This window comes from Bombina bombina, chromosome 5 (assembly GCF_027579735.1).
Source record: "Bombina bombina isolate aBomBom1 chromosome 5, aBomBom1.pri, whole genome shotgun sequence".
Classification (NCBI taxonomy): domain Eukaryota; kingdom Metazoa; phylum Chordata; class Amphibia; order Anura; family Bombinatoridae; genus Bombina; species Bombina bombina.
In genome coordinates this window covers 698,180,131-698,202,009 of record NC_069503.1, presented here as the reverse complement: position 1 = coordinate 698,202,009, position 21,879 = coordinate 698,180,131, and the positions used below count along the sequence as shown (strand labels likewise).

Here is a 21,879-nt window from a genome sequence, read left to right as displayed (position 1 = left end):
GAACAGAACTGGGCAGGAGGGCACATCATGGTCTCCTCCCAATAAAGGCAAATATTAGAAATATTAATTGCAGATAAAGAACCATCAGCAGGGTTAAAATCAGTATCCTCCATAGCAAGGATGTTAGTTACAGGTTTGGAGAAAAAATAAGGGCCATAAATAAAAAGTAAAATAAAAGTAAGGCACCACTAACCTGCTTAGGCTGGGCTGCTCACCCCCTCCTAGTAGCTCAGGCTAGATGAAGTCGTAGTTGATGGACTCCCCTTTGACCACAACGGAGCTCTTAGATTAGGCAAACGGCTCCGCAATCACTCAGCAGGAGGAAATGAGGCTAATCACATGGGGCGCAATATAACCCTGCCCCCACTACCGGTCTAGCGCAACTTCATTACAACTGATAAATAAAACTCCATCTAAATTATCACTAGCATTCTGGATCTAATTTTAAAAAGGGGAGACTTTATCATCACTTTAAAAGGGTACAGTTAATTTATTTTTATATACAGTAAATATACAGTAAATATATACAGTGTGCTCAGCCTTGGGCAACCAATGCACTACTGGCTATAAGCAGTTGTTGGTTAAAACTAATTTTAACCAAAGCAAAATTTGTATGTGCCGTATACTTTCAATAGGAAGAGCCAGTAGCAGGCTTATTGTGCTCGTATTACAAGCCATCGGTTCAATGTTGCGCTTGAGCAAACCAGAATACTGCTTTTGCATTGAATTAAAGTGAATGTAAATTTTGATGCTAAAGTGCCCAGTTTTTAAAAATTCGATTAAATGGTAAAATACTTACCATTTAATCTCCGCCTGTCGCAAAGCTTCTTCCTGGGTCTAAAATGAGGAATCCGGCTTCCTCCAATCACGGCATTGAATCAGACACTGATTCCCCGGGGGGAAGGCCTTGATTGGAGGATGACCGATCCATCATTTCTGACGTCAGAAATGGTTTGTGACGACCGGGGGAAGCTGGAGCGGCTGTGAAGTTTAAAAGGTAAGTATTTTTTTACAACAGGAGTGAAATGTAAATTTTGATGAATTAAAGTGCCCGTTTTGAATCAAATTTTTAAAAAACAGTCACTTTAGCATCAAAATTTACATTCACTTTAACTGTTATTGCTTGATATTGTGCATTCATAATCATGGAAGATGTATAGCAACTTAGGGCTTAGTGCTCATGCCCAAATAGAAATCTATTACACAAGAGAAAGAACGCACCTGCACTACCCAATATGTATATTGTAGCGAACAACAGTATTATACTGCATGCACAATACATAATACCAGTGAATAATATGCAAGCTGTATAGATGCACTCCAGTAATGTTAACAACTCATACCACTTGCACTTTTGCGCTGCGCTTGCAATCTGACCCTGTTTTATAAAAGTACATTATCAGGGCTTATGAATGCCCAGACCCAATCTAACCCCATAAAAGTATGCATTTTGTGGAGTTATGCATCTTATGGAATATAAAACTCCACAAGAGGCAAACAGATAAAAAGGGTTAAATTATAATTTTTTAGATCAAAAAAGAAAAAGAAGAAAAAAGAGGAAATGTGGTGTTGGTGTACATAAACCAATAAATAATATTTTATTTAAATTTACTAAAATCTTATTATTAAATTGGAAGTTACAATATTAGCAAACACAAAACATGAGATACAAAATAAAAGCTATTTTGTTTTCTGATAAAAAGTAAGATGGAGTGGTTTTAGCAGTATTTTGATTGACTGAATAATTAAAAAATGTAGTAGTATACACAGACTTTTGACAAGCCTGAAAATGGCCCATTTTTGAGCTGAAATGAAAAGCCAATTTATTTTATTATTTTTGTATTATTGTTTTTTACAAAAACAACATATGATACAAGGGGTAACTGAAAAGAGGGGCCTTGAAACTCATGTGGCACACACAGTTAGTGAGACCAACTATAAACCGCAAGGAGACCGTGGTACCCAGAAGCAAGGCCCCGTAGTACTACTGCTTGCTACAGGGAGAGACACAGCCCTGTCTGCTATTCACTGCGTGAAAACGCATCTAGTGGCCACCGCCTAACTGGGAGCAGGAGTTACAGTAGGAGGAGTGTGTGGGGGAATAACTCACGCAGGAGGAATTTTGGAACCTGATAGAGTGCTACCAGAGTGGCAAGCATACGGAATACCACACTTTGAGCACAACATCGATCAGATAAGAACTGGTGAGTGATTATTTTTCTGCTTACTTCTACGCTCTGCCACAATAACCGGAGGGAGATATATTAAGACGCAATCCTGGTCCCCATTGGGGTTAAATACTGCCAGTGAAATACCTGCATTAAAAAGATATACTCCTGATATACCTCAGAAACCTATGACTAACTGAGTGTTTGTGATAAAGTCTTTGTGAGGGTTTTTTTGTGTGTGTGTCCCACACCCCACTTAAGGGTGGTTTACACCTACTGTGCACCTGTATAGGGAAAAAAAAGAAAAAGAAAAAAGGGACTAGATAATCACTTGCATACTCAAGGCCTGCTTTGTGATACCTGTGATTTTTGTGTCCAGCCCCAAGTTTAATGGTAAACATAACAGGTGGAATTTATATGTCGATATATAACTTTGTGATTCTGTGTACTTTATCTGCATACTCAGATTAAGCCTATTAGGGTCATAGTACAATGAATAAGGGGACCCTGATAAGACTCTAATGGAAAGATATTTTACATCTCCCAAGATGGCGCCTAAGGCTAAAGGTACAGAAAAAAAACAGGCAATAGGGAACACTAGCAACACATCTGTGGTAAACAATGAAGAGGTAACATTCGATCAAAAACAAGTTAACAACCTCTCTGAAAAATTGGGGAATCTGGTATACAAAATTGACAATGTACAAAAAAGCCTGGATAAAGTAGCTCAAGAGCTGCAGCAGATCACTGATAGAATATCTGGGATCGAACAGCGAATATCAGACACAGAGGATACCCAAATCATTGTGGAAAAAAGGCTTAAAACTCTAGAAGAGGAAAACAAAAAGCTGAGTAACAAAATGGATGAATTAGAAAATTACTCACGAAGAAACAACATTAGACTAGTGGGGTTGCCTGAAACTATCCCCTCAGCTCATTTATTTGAGTTTGCCGAACAGACTTTACCAAAAATGCTGGATCTGGGCCCAGATCAGCAAAACTTCCAAGTAGAAAGAGCTCATAAACTTGGCCTAAATAATCCAGCACTACAAAGCCAACAAAAATCCAGAGTAGTTCTTATAAAATATCTTAGCTTTCAGGTTAAAGTAAAAAAATTTAAGAGCATACAGTAATTTGCAAGTTGAAGTTAAAAAAATATTATTGTTCCAGGACTAGTCTGCAGATTTATCAAAAAGAAGGAAAATGTTCTCTGAAGTATGTCAAAGACTTGCTCAGGAAAAAAAGAAAGCAATTTCCATTGCTATACCCAGCAAAGTTGAACATCAAGCAAGGATAATTCTAGGCATTACACGAGTAAATATTCACATGCCTCCTAATTTTTATCCCATTTTCTCTCATCATAGATATTCATAAATATATCTCCAGGTGTCACTTATCCATCTATAACAAGGGTGTTGCCAGCGGCCGTGGCAGCGCTCTATATCCTATTATATTAATTAGTATAGCCATGGAATAGAATCCAATTGCCTCTCCCATTTTTATAACATGTATTTGGCTAATTATCCTCATCTGTCCCTTCCAAAACAATCTTCAACAAAGGGATTGTAGGTAGTTAGGTTTAAATGTTTATATATGGGTCTACAGAGAAACTGATCAGTTATTTTAGTGTACTTAAATCCGTTGGAACTAAGATATATTAACCTCATTTATTGTGTCCTACTCCTAGTAGGTATTACCTTCTGATAACTTCTCTGAGACCTAATGTACTATTGCGTTACAGATGTCTTCTGTGTATACATTTAGTGTGTATTTATTTGTATGTCCAGATTTTTTCTATTCACCAGCAGAGGCTATTAGATTATTTGATCAAGGACTGTATAAAACCTATAGAAATATGTTTGACAACCAAAATGGAACTACATGGTCTGTGAATTATTGAATTTTGTTAGAAGTTGTAGAGAGAATGATTATAACCAGGATTAGGTGGCAGGGATAACTATGAGGGCGTTGTAATGGTGTTGAGTGAATACCAGGGATGGAAAACTGCAATAATACTTAGTGAAGAATATTATGGAATTATGGAACTTGTCTAACTAGTCACAGGACTTATCCAGTATTAACATGTAATGGAAGAATGAAATTTAAAATTGCACTATGATGGGAAGGGAAAGATAAAAGGGAAAAAGGATAAAAAAATTCTAATATTATACACATTACACTAGTATTTAACTCTCACTATACACAAACACTAGGAATAATCAGGAAATTGAATGTACACTGTATTAGGGATAATGAATTTAACATTACAATCACTTTTAAAAATGCTGATAAGAATAGATCTAAGTTGAAACTTACTATATTCACTTTCTTAGTCTATACCACTATAACTTGGTTTGAGATTATTTTGTTAAATTGTATTTTAGGGTCTTGCTCCGGGGATATGGAGAGAACCACTAATTGGTTATACTATTCTGAGATAGAGTATGATATAAAATTAATTTATAATAACTTTGAGGTCTTTAGACCAACAATAATAATAATCACAGGTGGATATGTATATTATCACATATGCCTTTCTACAAAATGTGTGTAATTATTTGTCCGTTATTTTCTATACCTTATTGTGTACTAGCTAATGATATGATATAGAGATACGAGGCAGGAGCACCGTCTTCAAAAGAAGAATAGCTTAAGTGCGACATAGAGATATATATTTATGCAAAAGTTACTTCATGTAGGAGTTGCAAACAATGTGCTGCAATATATTTGACCATGCACAGTTGAAAAATACATAAATTGTACCAATTATATTTGAGAACACGTGCTAAGTATATTACGATATATTTAAAAATAGTTGAGCAAGAGATGTGTATGAATCGACACAGATTACAAAAAAATTATACAATTTAAACAATAAGGAATTGTGGTTTAACAATAAAAACAGCACGATAGTGTGAGTGGTGTGCATTGCGATACTGCCAAAGATAAAATACTTTATTATGTGATGTGCTAACACGTATATTAGTTAGATAAAATAGATATATAAATAAAATAACAGATGTATCATAGAGGACTTCAATCTTTCTAATGAATGCACAACTGGTAATTTATTGGTTCACTACTAACCCTTTATTTGATACGGTGTGAAAGCAGTTTAGAAATGTTAAACTATATTAAAACATATTAAAATATGGTAACATATTGGAACAGGAAGACATATTAAAACAAAGTTGCGAAATAACAAAGCGATTGCTGCAGCAAATGACCGAAAATGGAGAAATTAAAAAATGAAAACGAAAAAAGAAAAATGAAAAAAGGGGGAATAAAAGAAAGTTCTGTGATGGCCAATGGTTACATATGAGTAGTAGCAGCCATCTTTAACCTGGGTAAAGTTACATTGTTGTGGGCAATGTTAATTCGACTTAGCTATGTCAAATTTATAGGTGGAGCTAAAGTGATGGCTAAATACGAAGTAATACTCACCAATACTTATGACAAAAACAAGTAAAATTACAATTGCCCACAGTAATGTAACTTTGTCTATCTTAATGATGGCCACTAAAACTTCGTATTTAGCCATCACTTTAGCTCCACCTATAAATCTGACATAGCTAAGTCGAATTACCATTGCCCACAACAAGGTAACACTACCCAGGTTAAAGATGGCTGCTACTACTCATACATAACCATCGGCCAAACCGAACACACATACAAATCTGATGGCAGTAAAAAATTGTCATATTACCTTTGCTCCGATAGGCTAAATTAGCCTTTGAGCAACACAAACGCTGGTATAGTCTTGATAAAGGCCCCCCAAGCAGAAACGCATTGACAGACCCTCCATTCGTCATACCAGCCTAAGATACATGGTGAGCACAAATTCCTTTACAAGCCCTGTTTAAGTAGCAGTTTTTGGTTGTATTTATGTTTTTTTTTCTTCAGGTATCCGGATTCGAATACTTCTGATTTCCTACAACGGATCAGCTTCATCATTTGGAATATCCCAATATATATTTATATATTTTTTAGATTCATCACAGAACTTTCTTTTATTCCCCTTTTCTCATTTTTCTTTTTTTGTTTTCATTTTTTAATTTATCCATTTTCAGTCATTTGCTGAAGCAATCACTTTGTTATTTGCCAACTATGTTTTAATATGTCTTCTTGTTCCAATATGTTACCATATTTTAATGTGTATTAATATGGTTTAACATTTCTAAACTGCATTCACACCTTATCAAATAAAGGGTTAATAGTGAATATATAGCCACTTGTGCATTCATTAGAAATCCACTGAGATTGAAGTCCTCTATGATACATCTGGTATTTTATTTTATATATCTAACTAATATACTTGTTAGCACATCACATAATGTCACTTATAATACAGCAACAGCACAAATGAGACAGTATTTCCTATAACACTGAATGTTTCTAAACACATGTAGCGATTTGCAACATTAACTGTTGCATTGTTATATATTATTACCCTTTTTTACACACAAATTGTTATAATGTTTTGATTTGAAGAGTTTAGTCACACTTTTTTGCACAAACTGGTTTTGAAATAAAGCAGTCTTTTATCTTTGGCAGTATCGCACTGCACACCACTCACACTATCGTACCGTTTCTATTGTTAAACCAAAATTCCCTTTTGTTAAATTGTATAATTTTTTTGTAATCTGTGTCGATTCATACACATCTCTTGCTCAACTATTTTTAAGTATATCGTAATATACTTAGCACGTGTTCTCAAATATAATTGGTACAATTTATGTATTTTTCAACTGTGCATGGTCAAATATATTAGAGTACATTGTTTGCAACTCCTACATGAGGCAACTTTTGCATAAAATATATATCTCTACGCCGCACTTAAGCTATTCTTCTTTTGAAGACGGTGCTCCTGCCTCGTATCTCTATATCATATATTAAGAACAATTGTGTTGGGCTATCGTTCATTATTAGTGAGCTTGTGCGGTCTTGTCACGTGGCGCAGAACACTATACCTTTTGTCTACTAGCTAATGATACACTGGAAGGATACTTTTTCATACATGTATAAATGGTTAAAGTGAATGTCAATTTACCCTGTTTCGGTGCCTCCTAAGCATTTGTTACCTTTCTATTAGTCAAACCGCCACATGTTTTTTGTAATAAATCAAGCATTTATTTTATATTTATACAACAAACTTGATGCCGTTTTCACCCCGACTCCTCCCAGCCGCCACTTCCTACTTCTGCACAGTGTGACATATAGAGCGGTCCCACCTGCTCTATACGTATCTTCCAAGCGCGCTCCCGTTCAGCTGTGCAACTGCGCATTCGTGAAAAGCCAATTACGTAACTTAGCAACATTGTATTCAATGAATGAATACACTCATTGAACATTGTACTGTGGATTTTTCTATTTTCTAAAAGAGGGGTAGAGAGCATGCGTGACAGGTGAACGCGCATAAAGACAGTAGGAAATATCGGGATTAGCGCATGCGCATTATTAGCGTGTGACATCAGAAACGAGGGGTTGAACCCCCAGGGGGGAAACAGTGATTGGTAATCAGATGCTGCAAAATATGTCAATCAAAAATACAATATTGCGGGCGGAGGTTTGGAACGAAGATTGAGCAGATTACAAGGTATTATTTGGCGATATTACTCAGATATAAAAAAAAAATGATGAATGAAAGTGCCCCCAATTTGTTACGAATATTAATGTGGCGTTAACGAATGTCACTGACTTTACATTCACTTTAAGATCATTACTAGGAATGTAGGAGGAATACATTCACCTATAAAGAGGTGATGTATTCAAGAAACCCACCTAACGGACAGAGAACATAAGAAACTAAAAGTAGACTGGGTCCAAGAAGTTATATATTCATCATATAATAGCTCATCATGTGGAGTAGACATATTATGCCACAAGAGACTGGAATATACAATTGAGAATTCATACATAGACCTACAGGGTAGACTAATCATTGTGAATATAATAGTAAACAAACAGAAATATGTGTTATGCACTATTTACGACCCAAACCAACAAGATCTTACATTTTGGTTAAAATGACAAAAACTAATGCAAAGACACAGCGAAAATAAAATTATTATATTAGGTGACTTTAATGTAAACCCCTAACCCAATGATTAATAGAAAAACAACACAAACAGAACGGGAAAACAAATCTAGACATAACTATGAAAAAAAGATAATCCAGTCATTATGTGATAATCTGGGAATAGAAGACATATGGCGTGAAAAAACTCCAGATAGCTTAGACTATACACATACATTATGCTCTAATAACGCTATGTCAAGGCTAGATTACTGCCTTACATCATATGAGTTGAATGTATTAGTGGAAGATATAAAAATATCACAGTTTAATGTATCAGATCACGCACCTGTAGTACTATCTTTAAAGGATAATAAAAACTATGGTAATGTAAATAACTTTATATATCCCACATATCTGTTTAAATCAGAAAGTTGGATAACATTTTTGGAGGAAAAAAGGGAGGATTATAGGGATAACAACATGCAACATAGGGATAAACCACAACAATACTGGAAAACATCTAAAGTAGTACTGAAAGTGGAGATGATCTCTTATCTGCACTATAATAACAACAACAAAAACCAAGGGGAGGAGATTAAAATAAACAAGTAGAAAAAGCGTAAATAGAGTATTTAATGGAACCAACAGACCCATAATAGGAATAAATATTTTACCTTTAAAAAGGAGAGAGATTTAATCTTATTTAATAAATCACAGGAAGAGCTTAAAAAATCTGCTAAATATTACAAATGGGGAAATAGAACAGGTAGATTGCTGGCCAATGCTGTAAGAGAAGGAAAATCTTTTAATCATATCCATGCAATCAAAGAACAAGATGATATACATAAAGACACAAATAATATCACTAAATGTTTTATGGAATATTATCAAAAACTATATGAAACACAAAGATCTAATATAGAGAACCAGCAGACTCTATGGAACCAAATTAATCTTCCACAGATTACAGAAGAACAAGATAGTTTAATCAATAAAACAATAGAAAAAGAGGAGATTCAGAAAGTCATCCAAAGGTTACCATTATCTAAAGCATCGGGTCTAGATGGTCTACCAGCAGAGTACTATAAGGCAATGATTCATAAGTTAATAGACCCTCTACACTCAGTATTTAGAAATATCTATGAGGAAAAGAAAAAAATATCACTCTTATTTAAAATCGTAAACATGGTGGTTATACCAAAACCGGGAAAAGATCAACTACAACCCCAGTCATATAGACCAATATCTTTAACAAATGTAGACTATAAAATTTTAATAAAAATACTAGCAAATAGAATGAATACTATATTACCGTCCATTTTATCTGAAGAACAGGTTGGCTTTATAACAGGTAGATCATCGGTAAAACATATCAGAAATATTCAATGTAATAATGGGTATCACTAAGCGCCCTCCAAAGATACGACCTAGCTTCGGTATGATGACTCCTAGTAGTCAAAAAAGGATAAAATATTACAGGGATAGAAAACCAAAGCGCCAATGAGGCTCGGTCCAAAAAATGCTACGTAGAGTGGTTAAGATAAAATTTACATGCAATTTAATTGTACATAAAATAACTCACATAAAATCATTCAGTAAAATCAATCAATAAATTCAATCAATAAAATCAACCTCGGATGCTACCCTTGGTATATGGGTAGGTAAGGATCATAGGTCTGCAAAAGACAATTCACAATATCGGATACTCAGGTTAACAAAGGAGTCCGGACTCCTTGTCTTGAGAATTGTATTCCGATGACTTAACAAATGCCTGTTTGAATCGGTAACCTAGCGACCCAAATAGGTTCAATAAATGCTGCCAGCAGCTATTAATACATAAGGTGATACAATAACTACGTGCTGATTCTAATACCTTGTGTTGGTGAACAGAGTGTTTTAAGCAAAATCATAAATACATGTTAGATATTCGTAAGGACCATAAAATCAAATATCAAACCATAAAACTACAAAACCTGTGACGTAAAAGAAGGTGAACAGTGATTCAAAAAACAATCTTATATCAGACCATAAACTGTAAAAAAATCCTGTGAAAAAAATTATATACGTAAAATGTCAAATAAAATACAATACAATCTGTGCTGTGCGAATAGTCAAAGTCAGGTGAAAAAAACAGTGGCCACTGTGGAAGCAAAAATATTCTTGAACAATACAATCCAACGCGTTAATGCTCCTTACAACCTAAAAGTTAAAGTGTTCCTGTAGTTGTCCTGTGAGTGCCGCAGGAACCGGAAAGTCAGGTCTAGACGTCTCGGGTCTCCCACATTCGAGTTTCCCGCGACGGTACCTAGAAACAAAAATATTCCAATAGTGCAGACGATTTTCTTAATCTGCTATCAATTGCAAACGTACTTACCAGTCGACGCGTTTTGGTCTAAACTAGACCTTTATCAAGACTTGATAAAGGTCTAGTTTAGACCGAAACGCGTCGACTGGTAAGTACGTTTGCAATTGATAGCAGATTAAGAAAATCGTCTGCACTATTGGAATATTTTTGTTTCTAGGTACCGTCGCGGGAAACTCGAATGTGGGAGACCCGAGACGTCTAGACCTGACTTTCCGGTTCCTGCGGCACTCACAGGACAACTACAGGAACACTTTAACTTTTAGGTTGTAAGGAGCATTAACGCGTTGGATTGTATTGTTCAAGAATATTTTTGCTTCCACGTGGCCACTGTTTTTTTCACCTGACTTTGACTATTCGCACAGCACAGATTGGATTGTATTTTATTTGACATTTTACGTATATAATTTTTTTCACAGGATTTTTTTACAGTTTATGGTCTGATATAAGATTGTTTTTTGAATCACTGTTCACCTTCTTTTACGTCACAGGTTTTGTAGTTTTATGGTTTGATATTTGATTTTATGGTCCTTACGAATATCTAACATGTATTTATGATTTTGCTTAAAACACTCTGTTCACCAACACAAGGTATTAGAATCAGCACGTAGTTATTGTATCACCTTATGTATTAATAGCTGCTGGCAGCATTTATTGAACCTATTTGGGTCGCTAGGTTACCGATTCAAACAGGCATTTGTTAAGTCATCGGAATACAATTCTCAAGACAAGGAGTCCGGACTCCTTTGTTAACCTGAGTATCCGATATTTGTGAATTGTCTTTTGCAGACCTATGATCCTTACCTACCCATATACCAAGGGTAGCATCCGAGGTTGATTTTATTGATTGAATTTATTGATTGATTTTACTGAATGATTTTATGTGAGTTATTTTATGTACAATTAAATTGCATGTAAATTTTATCTTAACCACTCTACGTAGCATTTTTTGGACCGAGCCTCATTGGCGCTTTGGTTTTCTATCCCTGTAATATCAGAAATATTCTACATATTACTGAAAAATTCTGGCCTAAGGAAAAGCGAGATATACTATCGCAGGCCTTCCTTCTATCGGTAGATGCCGAGAAGGCCTTCGATAGGATAGAATGGAATCACATATTTTTTTACTTTGGATAAAGTGAACATAAAGGGTAACTTCCTTGACTATATCAAAGCAGTATATACCTCCACAGACCCATATCTGTCCATATCTGTCCATTAATGGTTGTATATCCTCTCCAATTCAATTACATAGAGGAATTCGACAGGGTTGTCCTCTTTCTCCTCTTTCCTTTCTTCAATTTAGCACTAGAACCATTGATACATTTACTAAAAAAAGTCATCAGCAGGGATTCAGATTGAGAACACATATATTCAGATGAAATTATTTGCAGATTATCTACTCCTCTTCATATCAGACCCAGGGATTTATATAGATAAGATCTTAGAAAATATCACTCTCTTCGGTACTATAACAGGGTATAAGTTTAACATGAAAAAGTCTCAAATATTATAGATATGTAAAAATTCAGATAGTAAAAAGTATGTATTTGAAGAAGATTATATGACTTATTTGGGTATAATTATTTTTAATAACCCCTATATTTATGACCTTAATTTTCCCACACTAATAAAAAATATAGAGAAGGACCTTAAAATATGGCAGAATTTAAATCTCAATCTGCTTGTTAGAGTCCATATAGTTAAGATGTCTATTATACCTAGACTTCTTTATCCTATACATATGTTACCCTTAATAATTCCCAATAAAGACCTTAAACTACTTAATAAAGCAATTAGGAACTTTGTTTGGAAACAGAATAAATCAAGGATTAGTATTTCCAAATTACAAATGCAAGTAAATAAAATGGGATGGAGTCTCCCAAACATAAATTATAATAATTGGGCAGCATTAACAAGATACAATCTTGAATGGCTAACAGGTGTGGAAAAATACACTAATATGAATTTAGAAAAAAAATTATCCACCCTATAGCATTATCATATTTATCTCATGCTAATATGGGAGAGATACCAAAAAGTATAAAAAGTCATAATGTATTCCGTGACTGTCTCTTAACGTGGAAGGGTATAAACAAACTTCTTGATACCAACTCTAAAATGTTCACATTATATCCCAATAAAGGGGAACCCAAGTTTCCAATGCGCAACAACAGCCCCTTTAACAATTGGCACAGACATGGAATAAATAATATAGGATATCTTTGTAAAGATCATAATAACCATATATACTTGCCTCAAGAGATACATAACAAATATGATATAGAAAAAAAAACTATTTCCACTATCTTCCGATTGAATCCTACATCAAAAAAGTGGTTAGAGATCCATCAGCTATCAACAGAAACAACACAATTATAGAACTGTGTAAAAAAATTACGAAAAAGGCAAATATAAGATCACCAATATTTATAATAAAATGATTAATAAATCAACCGAGTTAAACCTCACAAAAATAGTAATTAAATGGCACCAGATTGTAGGAACACATATCACTGTAGAACACTTATGTAAGAGTATAAGAATAGCTAGACAAAGGACAATGGCTAGTGAGCTGAGATAATCTCAGACAAGATTAATCCATAATGACTATTTAACAGCAACAAATAGGAGTAAATGGAAAGAAAGATTGCTCCCCTATATGCCCAAAATGCTTCTTTTCAACACCAAAGCTCTCCCATTATTTAAGTAAGTTACAATATTAGCAAACACACAAAATGACATACTTTTTAGATGGAGTGGTTTTAGCAGTATTTTGATTGACTGAATAATTCAAAAATGTAGTAGTAGTTGTATACACAGACTCTTGACAAGTCTGAAAATGGCTGATTTTTTAGCTGAAATGAATAGCCAATTTTATTATTATTTTTTGCATTTTTTTACAAAAACATCATATGATATAAGGGGTAACTGAAAAGGTTATATACTGTGCTCATTTATAAGGTGAAAACCTTGAGTTTTTACAGCTTTGGGGTGGCTGTTATTTTCTCTTATCAGAGATACAATGGATTATCCCCCTTTTTTTAAAAAAAAAAATGTTTGTACAATAGTTTCCTAACCTCAAGATTTAGACAGAATTTATTTCTAAAATTCCAATTTTAAGGTACAGTTTGGAAAATAGTTTGTCAATATGAGGTCCAAGCTACAGGTTAGAATCAAGCCAAATACCAAGCTACTTACAGGATTTGACAGGGACCTGCGGACAGTTTGATAATGTAATTATGTTTAACTCTGCACAATTTAATTTTTTTAATTTTTGATTCATCCCAAAAACCATGGCTACTGTTTTGTCAGTATTTAGAAACAGTTTATTTTAACAGATCCATCTTTCGATCTCTAAAAAATCCTGCTGCAACACAGCCTCAAGTTGTGATATGGTTGGTTTTGTTGCATATATTAGTGTCATCTGCATACATGTGTACAGTTGAAGTTTTGCAAACTAAGGGAAGATCATTTATGAATATAGAGAACAAGAGGGGATATAAAATGGAACCCTGGGGCACACTGCACGTTACTTTGAGAAATAGACACAAATTGAGATCTGCCTGATAAGTAAGAGCAGAACCAATTTAATGATTTATCATTTAATCCCTAGGCTTTGAGCTTGTGTATTAAGATGTTGTGCTCAACAGTGTCAAAGGCCTTTTGCAAAATCAAGAAATAAATAAATTTATGCTTACCTTATAAATTTATTTCCGGATATGGTGAGTCCACGACGTCCTCAATTGCTGTTGGGAATATCACTCCTGGCCAGCAGGAGGAGGCAAAGAGCACCACAGCAAATATGTTAAGTATCACTTCCCTTCCCACAAACCCCAGTCATTCGACCGAAGGGAGATGGAAAAATGATTAATACAAAGGTTTGAAGGTGCCTGACGTTTAGTCAAAAATAACTGTCTTAATAAAAAGGGTGGGGTCGTGGACTCACCATATCCGGAAATAAATACATTTATCAGGTAAGCATATATTTTGTTTTCTTTCCTAAGATATGGTGAGTCCACGACGTCCTCAATTATTATTGGGAACCAATACCCAAACTAGAGGACACAGATGATTAGGGAGGGAGAACAAGACAGGCAGACCTAAACAGAAGGCACCACCGCGTAAAGAACCTTTCTCCCAAAAGAAAATTAGCTGAGGTAAAAGTATCAAATTTGAAAATTCTAAAAAAGAATCAGAGGAGACCAAGTTGCAACCTTGCAAAACTGGTCCACAAAGGCTTCATTGTTAAAGGCCCAAGAAGAGGAAACATCCCTTGTGGAATGAGTTATAATTCTCTCAGGAGCAGTCTCATAAGCAAAATGAATTATACTTCTCAAACATAAGAAAGAGAAGAAGCAGTAGCTTTCTGACCCTTACATTTCCCGAAGAAACAAACAAACAAACAGGGCAGAAGACTGGCGAAGACGCCTTTAGGTAGATTTTCAGAGCACTCACAACATCCAGGTTGTGCAACAAACGTTCCTTATGAGAAGAAGGATTAGGACACAGAGAAAGAACAATAAGTTCCTGATAATATTTCTATCTGAAACCACTTTAGGAAGAAAACCCCAACTTCGTATGAAGAATCGCCTTATCCCCATGAAAGATAAGATAAGGCGAATCATACTGCAAAGCCGAGAGTTCGGAAACTCTCCGAGCAGAAGAGATAGCAAAAAGAAAAAAACCTTTCAATATAGTACTTAATATCTATGGAATGCAAAGGCTCAAATGGAGTCCACTACAAAACTTGAAGAACAAGGTCAAGGCTCCAATGAAACAGATTTAAACATAGGCCTGATTCTGAACAGAGCCTGAAAAAGGATTGAACCTCTGGCACATACGCCAGACGTTTGATGTAACAAATCAGATAATGCAGAAATCTGACCTTTCAGAGTACTGACTGACCATCCCTTCTCCAGACCTACCTGGAGAGAAGACAAAATCCTAGGAATCCAAACCCTACATCAAGAGTAGCCCTTGGATTCAAAGCAATCAAGGTATCTACACCATACCTTATGGAAAATCTTCTAGTAATAGGCTTGCAAACCTGAAACATGGTCTCAATGACCGACTCAGAAAAGCCACGCTTAGACCAAACTAAGCGTTCAATCTCCAAGCAGTCAGAGTCAGAGAAAAGAGATTTGGATGAAATAATGGACCCAGAGTTAGAAAGTCCTTCCTCAGGAACAACCACCAAGGTGAAAGAGATACATCTCCACTAGGTCTGCCAGTGAGACTATGCAGAAAATACTAAAATACCGATGCTCTCTCCTATTTGAAATGAGCAATGACTCGTGGAAGAAGAGCAAACTGAAGAACAGGGAGATCAGACTGAAATCCCAAATACCGCCAGAAAATTTTACAGCGCAGCCTACTGATCTCTTGACCTTTAAACATACCTTGGAAGCTTGGCATACTGCCATCTCCAGTTCCAGTACCCCCTATTAGAGGTTTAACCTGGAGAACGCCTCCGGAAGAAGTCCCCACTCCTTGGGGAAAAAAATCTGACTGCTCAAGAAGTCCGCTCCCGATATCCACTCCTGAAATGTGAACAGCAGAGAACAGGAACGAATAGGAACAAATAGAATCCTAGACCCTGTTCCCTTACAGGAACTGGAACTATCACTCACAGAGAAGAGAGGTCTCAAACGCACTTCAAAAATGCCTCACTGTTATCTGGCCTGCAGATAAATTTGAGAGGAGGAACCCTCCACTGGGAGGAAAGGAGATAATTCAACTTAGAAACCCTGAGATACTATGCCCGTAGCCTATCTAGGACATCTCATCTCCAAGTTTGAAGACAGAGAGATTCAGCCCCCCTCTTAGTCCTATTCCGGATTGGGGACAAACTCCATTAGGTCTATTCATCTTGTCTTGTGGTAGAAAAGACCCTTTCTCACCCATAAAATCAGAAATATTCCTGTCAGGTCAGAACCAAACAAGGTCTTACCCTTGTAAGGAAGCACCAGAAGCTTGGACTCAGGGGAAAAATCCACTGACCAAGAATATAGCCATAACGCCCCGCAGCTAGCCCAGCAAAGTCAGAGTTTAAGAGCCTTAATTCTGTTCTGGATTTCCTCCAAAAGGAGTCCCTACCAAAATAGAATTAGACAAGGGGTTGCACCATAAGATTCCGCACTTAACACTGAGGCAATACAAACTTCCATGTAAGCCTCCAGCTTAGGTCGATTGATCCTGAAAAGAACAGCTATCCTCTCAAGGGATCGTAGTTCTCTTAGCCAGAGTAGAAATGGCCCCTACTACTTTAGGCACCATGTGCCATGATATTTAATGGAGACAGCGACAGGAAATCTTTTTAAAGACAGGAGACGGGGAAAAATGAATCCTTGACTTCTCCCATTCCTGTGAAAAATCTCATACCACAGTCTGGAACAGGAAAAACTTCCACAGAGGAATCCTAGTATTTATAAAGTTTACTAGATTCTTTAGGGTTGACAACGACAGGTGTATCGAAGTTGCTCCAAAGTAGCCAAAATCTCCTTTAACAATACAAAACTCAAATTTCTTCTTGCGATTTCCCTTAGGATAGGAAAAACAGATAATGCCACGGGTACCGCATAACATACTTGGAAAGCAAATTCTGCAGGCAAATAACTCCTCCAGGAGATTGAGAGGAACTGCAGGGCACTGCATGCGACACCATGAAGGCTTGGGACTCTTAAAAGAGAAAGCTGTGAAATTGCCTGAACAGCATCATACTGGGAGACATAAGGCTCAAAACAAATGTTTTTATCTCTTTAGTATACTATTAAAAACGTGAGGAATGTCTAGAGAAAACAATTTGGTTCTCAAGAGACAATAATCATTTTTAGTCATAAGAACAGACCCCTGTTCCAAGATTATGATGCATATGCCAAATCATATGGAGGACTTAACACCTCCTAGCCCCACTCAGGAGCTTACCACTAAAATGCAATGGTTTACACGTAATGGCATACATAGCAAAGAATAGCTCAACTTGTATATGACACATAGGAGATATTGAAAGAATGTCTCACTCATTAAAAATAATGCCAAACTGAAAGTAACAAACATTACTTCTGTTTGTCCTGCACTTTAAAAAAATTATGCTACAGCTGTGTCTGCCCATAGAATACAAGGCATCTCGTTTATACATAGATTGTACACATCTATGAGAATTAACACATGACCGGACCCAGAGAGAGCCGATAATGGCGCTGTTCCCCTTCTCATGCCTAAGGAGGAGGGGTGGACGAAGAATCAGCAAGGAGATGGAGCGCGAAGAAAGCTACATCGCGCTTCATCTTAAAATGCTACGTCACTTTCCGAACTTTGCACAGAAAACGTTTCCCTGCTGTATCCCAAGTCTAACAAACACATTGCTGAGAAACTGTAAGACTGACACTGCATCCCTAATGCTATGTCACTGCTTAAAGAAACATAAATGGAGACGCTGTGCTAGATACGGAGTAAGAAGCCCATAGAGCTGCGTAGCTTAAGATAAAAAGTGCGCTAACTGTCTAAATAAAAATAATGAGCAAATCATCAGGAACCATCCTATTAAAATACCCAGTAGAAACACACAACAGTGGGACTTACAATTAAATTCCCTCAAGAAGTTTAATGAAAGTAAAAAAACCCAGCTCATAAAGGGGTTGATTCCGTCTCCATACACATGCATAATAGTGCCTTCCCCATGCCTAAATTCAATCCTTACCCAAGGATTATATAGTCCCAAATGTGCTGATGCAGAAAACTTCTAAGTGCATAGTCTCCCCACCTGGAAGAAAAAATACTTACATGCAAAATCCGCTGCCCGGCATGTAGACAGCTCACCAAGCATGAAAGGACACATGCTCCTCACAGAGGCCTGTAGGAAGAGAACAAACAGAGTAAACCTACTCTGACTTTCTATATCACGGGCAGCAAATATGTTAGGAAAATGCAGCAGGCCCACCTTACAAGTTCCTAACTGCTTTAAAGCCACCACTGCCCTACTGAAGAGACTAATGTGAAGTACAGCTGTACCCAAAAAACTTGCTTGAAGCAAAATAAATCAAATATTCTTCAGACACCAGAACTTCACCTCCTCCATTGACAGAGGCAAAGAGAATGACTGGGGTTTGTGGGAAGGGAAAAAAACACAATTTATGCTTACCTGATAAATTTATTTCTCTTGTGGTGTATCCAGTCCACGGATCATCCATTACTTGTGGGATATTCTCATTCCCAACAGGAAGTTGCAAGAGGACACCCACAGCAGAGCTGTAATATAGCTCCTCCCCTAACTGTCATAGCCAGTCATTCAACCGAAAACAAGCCGAGAAAGGAGGAACCATAGGGTGCAGTGGTTACTGTAGTTTACATTTAAAAATTACCTGCCTTAAAATGACAGGGCGGCCGTGGACTGGATACACCACAAGAGAAATAAATTTATCAGGTAAGCATAAATTGTGTTTTCTCTTGTAAGGTGTATCCAGTCCACGGATCATCCATTACTTGTGGGATACCAATACCAAAGCTAAAGAACACGGATGAAGGGAGGGACAAGGCAGGTACTTAAACGGAAGGGACCACTGCCTGTAAAACATTTCTCCCAAATATAGCCTCCGAAGAAGCAAAAGTATCAAATTTGTAAAATTTTGAAAAAGTATGAAGCGAAGACCAAGTCGCCGCCTTGCAAATCTGTTCAACAGAAGCCTCATTTTTAAAGGCCCAAGTGGAAAGCCACAGCTCTAGTTGAATGAGCTGTAATCCTTTCAGGAGGCTGCTGTCCAGCAGTCTCATAGGCTAAGCGGATTATGCTTCTTAGCCAAAAAGAAAGAGAGGTTGCCGAAGCCTTTTGACCTCTCCTCTGTCCAGAGTAGACAACAAACAAAGCAGATGCTTGACGAAAATCTTTAGTAGTTTGTAAGTAAAACTTTAAAGCACGGACCACGTCCAGATTGTGTAATAGACATTCCTTCTTCGAAGAAGGATTAGGACACAAGGATGGAACAACAATCTCTTGATTGATATTCTTGTTAGATACCACCTTAGGTAAGAACCCAGGTTTGGTACGCAGGACTACCTTATCCGTATGAAAAATCAGATAAGGAGAATCACATTATAAGGCAGATAGCTCAGAGACTCTACGAGCTGAGGAAATAGCTACCAAAAACAGAACTTTCCAAGATAAAAGTTTGATATCTATGGAATGAAGAGGTTCAAACGTAACTCCTTGAAGAACCTTAAGAACCAAATTTAAGCTCCATGGTGGAGCAACAGGTTTAAACACAGGCTTGATTCTAACTAAAGCCTGACAAAATGCCTGAACGTCTGGAACATCTGCCAGACGCTTGTGCAAAAGAATAGACAGAGCAGAAATCTGCCCCTTTATGGAACTAGCTGACAATCCTTTTTCCAAAACTTCTTGGAGAAAAGATAATATCCTGGGAATCCTGACCTTACTCCATGAGTAACCCTTGGATTCACACCAATAAAGATATTTACGCCATATCCTATGTTAAATTTTCCTGGTGACAGGCTTTCGTGCCTGTATTAAGGTATCAATAACTGACTCGGAGAAGCCACGCTTTGATAAAATCAAGCGTTCAATCTCCAGGCAGTCAGCCTCAGAGAAATTAGATTTGGATGGTTGAAAGGACCCTGAAGTAGAAGGTCTTGTCTCAGAGGCAGAGACCATGGTGGAAAAGATGACATGTCCACTAGATCTGCATACCAGGTCCTGCGTGGCCACGCAGGTGCTATCAGAATCACTGATGCTCTCTCCTGCTTGATCTTGGCAATCAGTCGAGGGAGCAGAGGAAACGGTGGAAACACATAAGCCAAGTTAAAAGACCAGGGCGCTGCTAGAGCATCTATCAGTGTCGCCTTGGGATCCCTGGACCTGGATCCGTAACACGGAAGCTTGGCGTTCTGGCGAGATGCCATGAGATCCAGTTCTGGTTTGACCCAACGATGAATCAGTTGTGCAAAAACCTCCGGATGGAGTTCCCACTCTCCCGGATGAAAAGTCTGACGACTTAGAAAATCCGCTTCCCAGTTCTCTACACCTGGGATATGGATAGCTGATAGGTGGCAAGAGTGAATCTCTGCCCAGCGAATTATTTTTGAAACTTCTAACATCGCTAGGGAACTTCTTGTTCCCTTTTGATGGTTGATGTAAGCTACAGTCGTGATGTTGTCCGACTGAAATCTGATGTACCTCAGAGTTGCTAACTGAGGCCAAGCCTGAAGAGCATGGAATATCGCTCTTAGTTCCAGAATATTTATTGGAAGGAGAGACTCCTCCTGAGTCCACGATCCCTGAGCCTTCAGGGAATTCCAGACTATACCCCAACCTAGAAGGCTGGCATCTGTTGTTACAATTGTCCAATCTGGCCTGCGAAAGGTCATACCTTTGGACAGATGGACCCGAGATAGCTACCAGAGAAGAGAATCCCTGGTCTCTTGGTCCAGATTCAGTTGAGGGGACCAATCTGTGTAATCCCCGTTCCACTGACTGAGCATGCATAGTTGCAGCGGTCTGAGATGTAAGCGTGCAAACGGCACTATGTCCATTGCCGCTACCATTAAGCCGATTACTTCCATACACTGAGCCACCGAAGGGCGCGGAATGGAATGAAGAACCCGGCAGGAATTTAGAAGCTTTGATAACCTGGACTCCGTCAGGTAAATTTTCATTTCTACAGAATCTATCAGAGTCCCTAAAAAAGAAACTCTTGTGAGTGGGGATAGAGAACTCTTTTCCTCGTTCACTTTCCACCCATGCGACCTCAGAAATGCCAGTTCTACGTCCATATGAGACTTGGCAATTTGGAAGTTTGATGCCTGTATCAGGATGTCGTTTAAATAAGGGGCTACTGCTATGCCCCGAGGCCTTAGGACCGCTAGAAGCGACCCTAGAACCTTTGTAAAGATTCTTGGGGCTGTAGCTAAGCTACAAACTGGTAATGCCTGTCTAGAAAGGCAAACCTGAGAAACCGATGATGATCTTTGCGTATCGGAATGTGAAGATAAGCATCCTTTAGATCCACTGTAGTCATATATTGACCCTCCTGGATCATTGGTAGGATGGTACGAATAGTTTCCATCTTGAATGATGGAACTTTGAGGAATTTGTTTAAGATCTTTAGATCCAAAATTGGTCTGAAGGTTCCCTCTTTTTTGGGAACCACAGACAGATTTGAGTAAAAACCCTGTCCCTGTTCCTCCTTTGGAACTGGATGGATCACTCCCATAACTAGGAGGTCTCGTACACAGTGTAAGAATGCCTCTCTCTTTATCTGGTTTGCAGATAATTGTGAAAGGTGAAATCTCCCTTTTGGGGGGGAAGCTTTGAA

The 21,879-nt window shown here is 37.4% G+C and overlaps 1 protein-coding gene across 2 annotated transcripts in view; it reads right to left on the bottom strand.

The window, feature by feature from the left end:
• FARS2 (phenylalanyl-tRNA synthetase 2, mitochondrial) overlaps positions 1-21,879 on the bottom strand; it is an 830,248-nt gene that overhangs the window by 169,463 nt on the left and 638,906 nt on the right. The gene's annotated exons all lie outside the window — the stretch shown is intronic.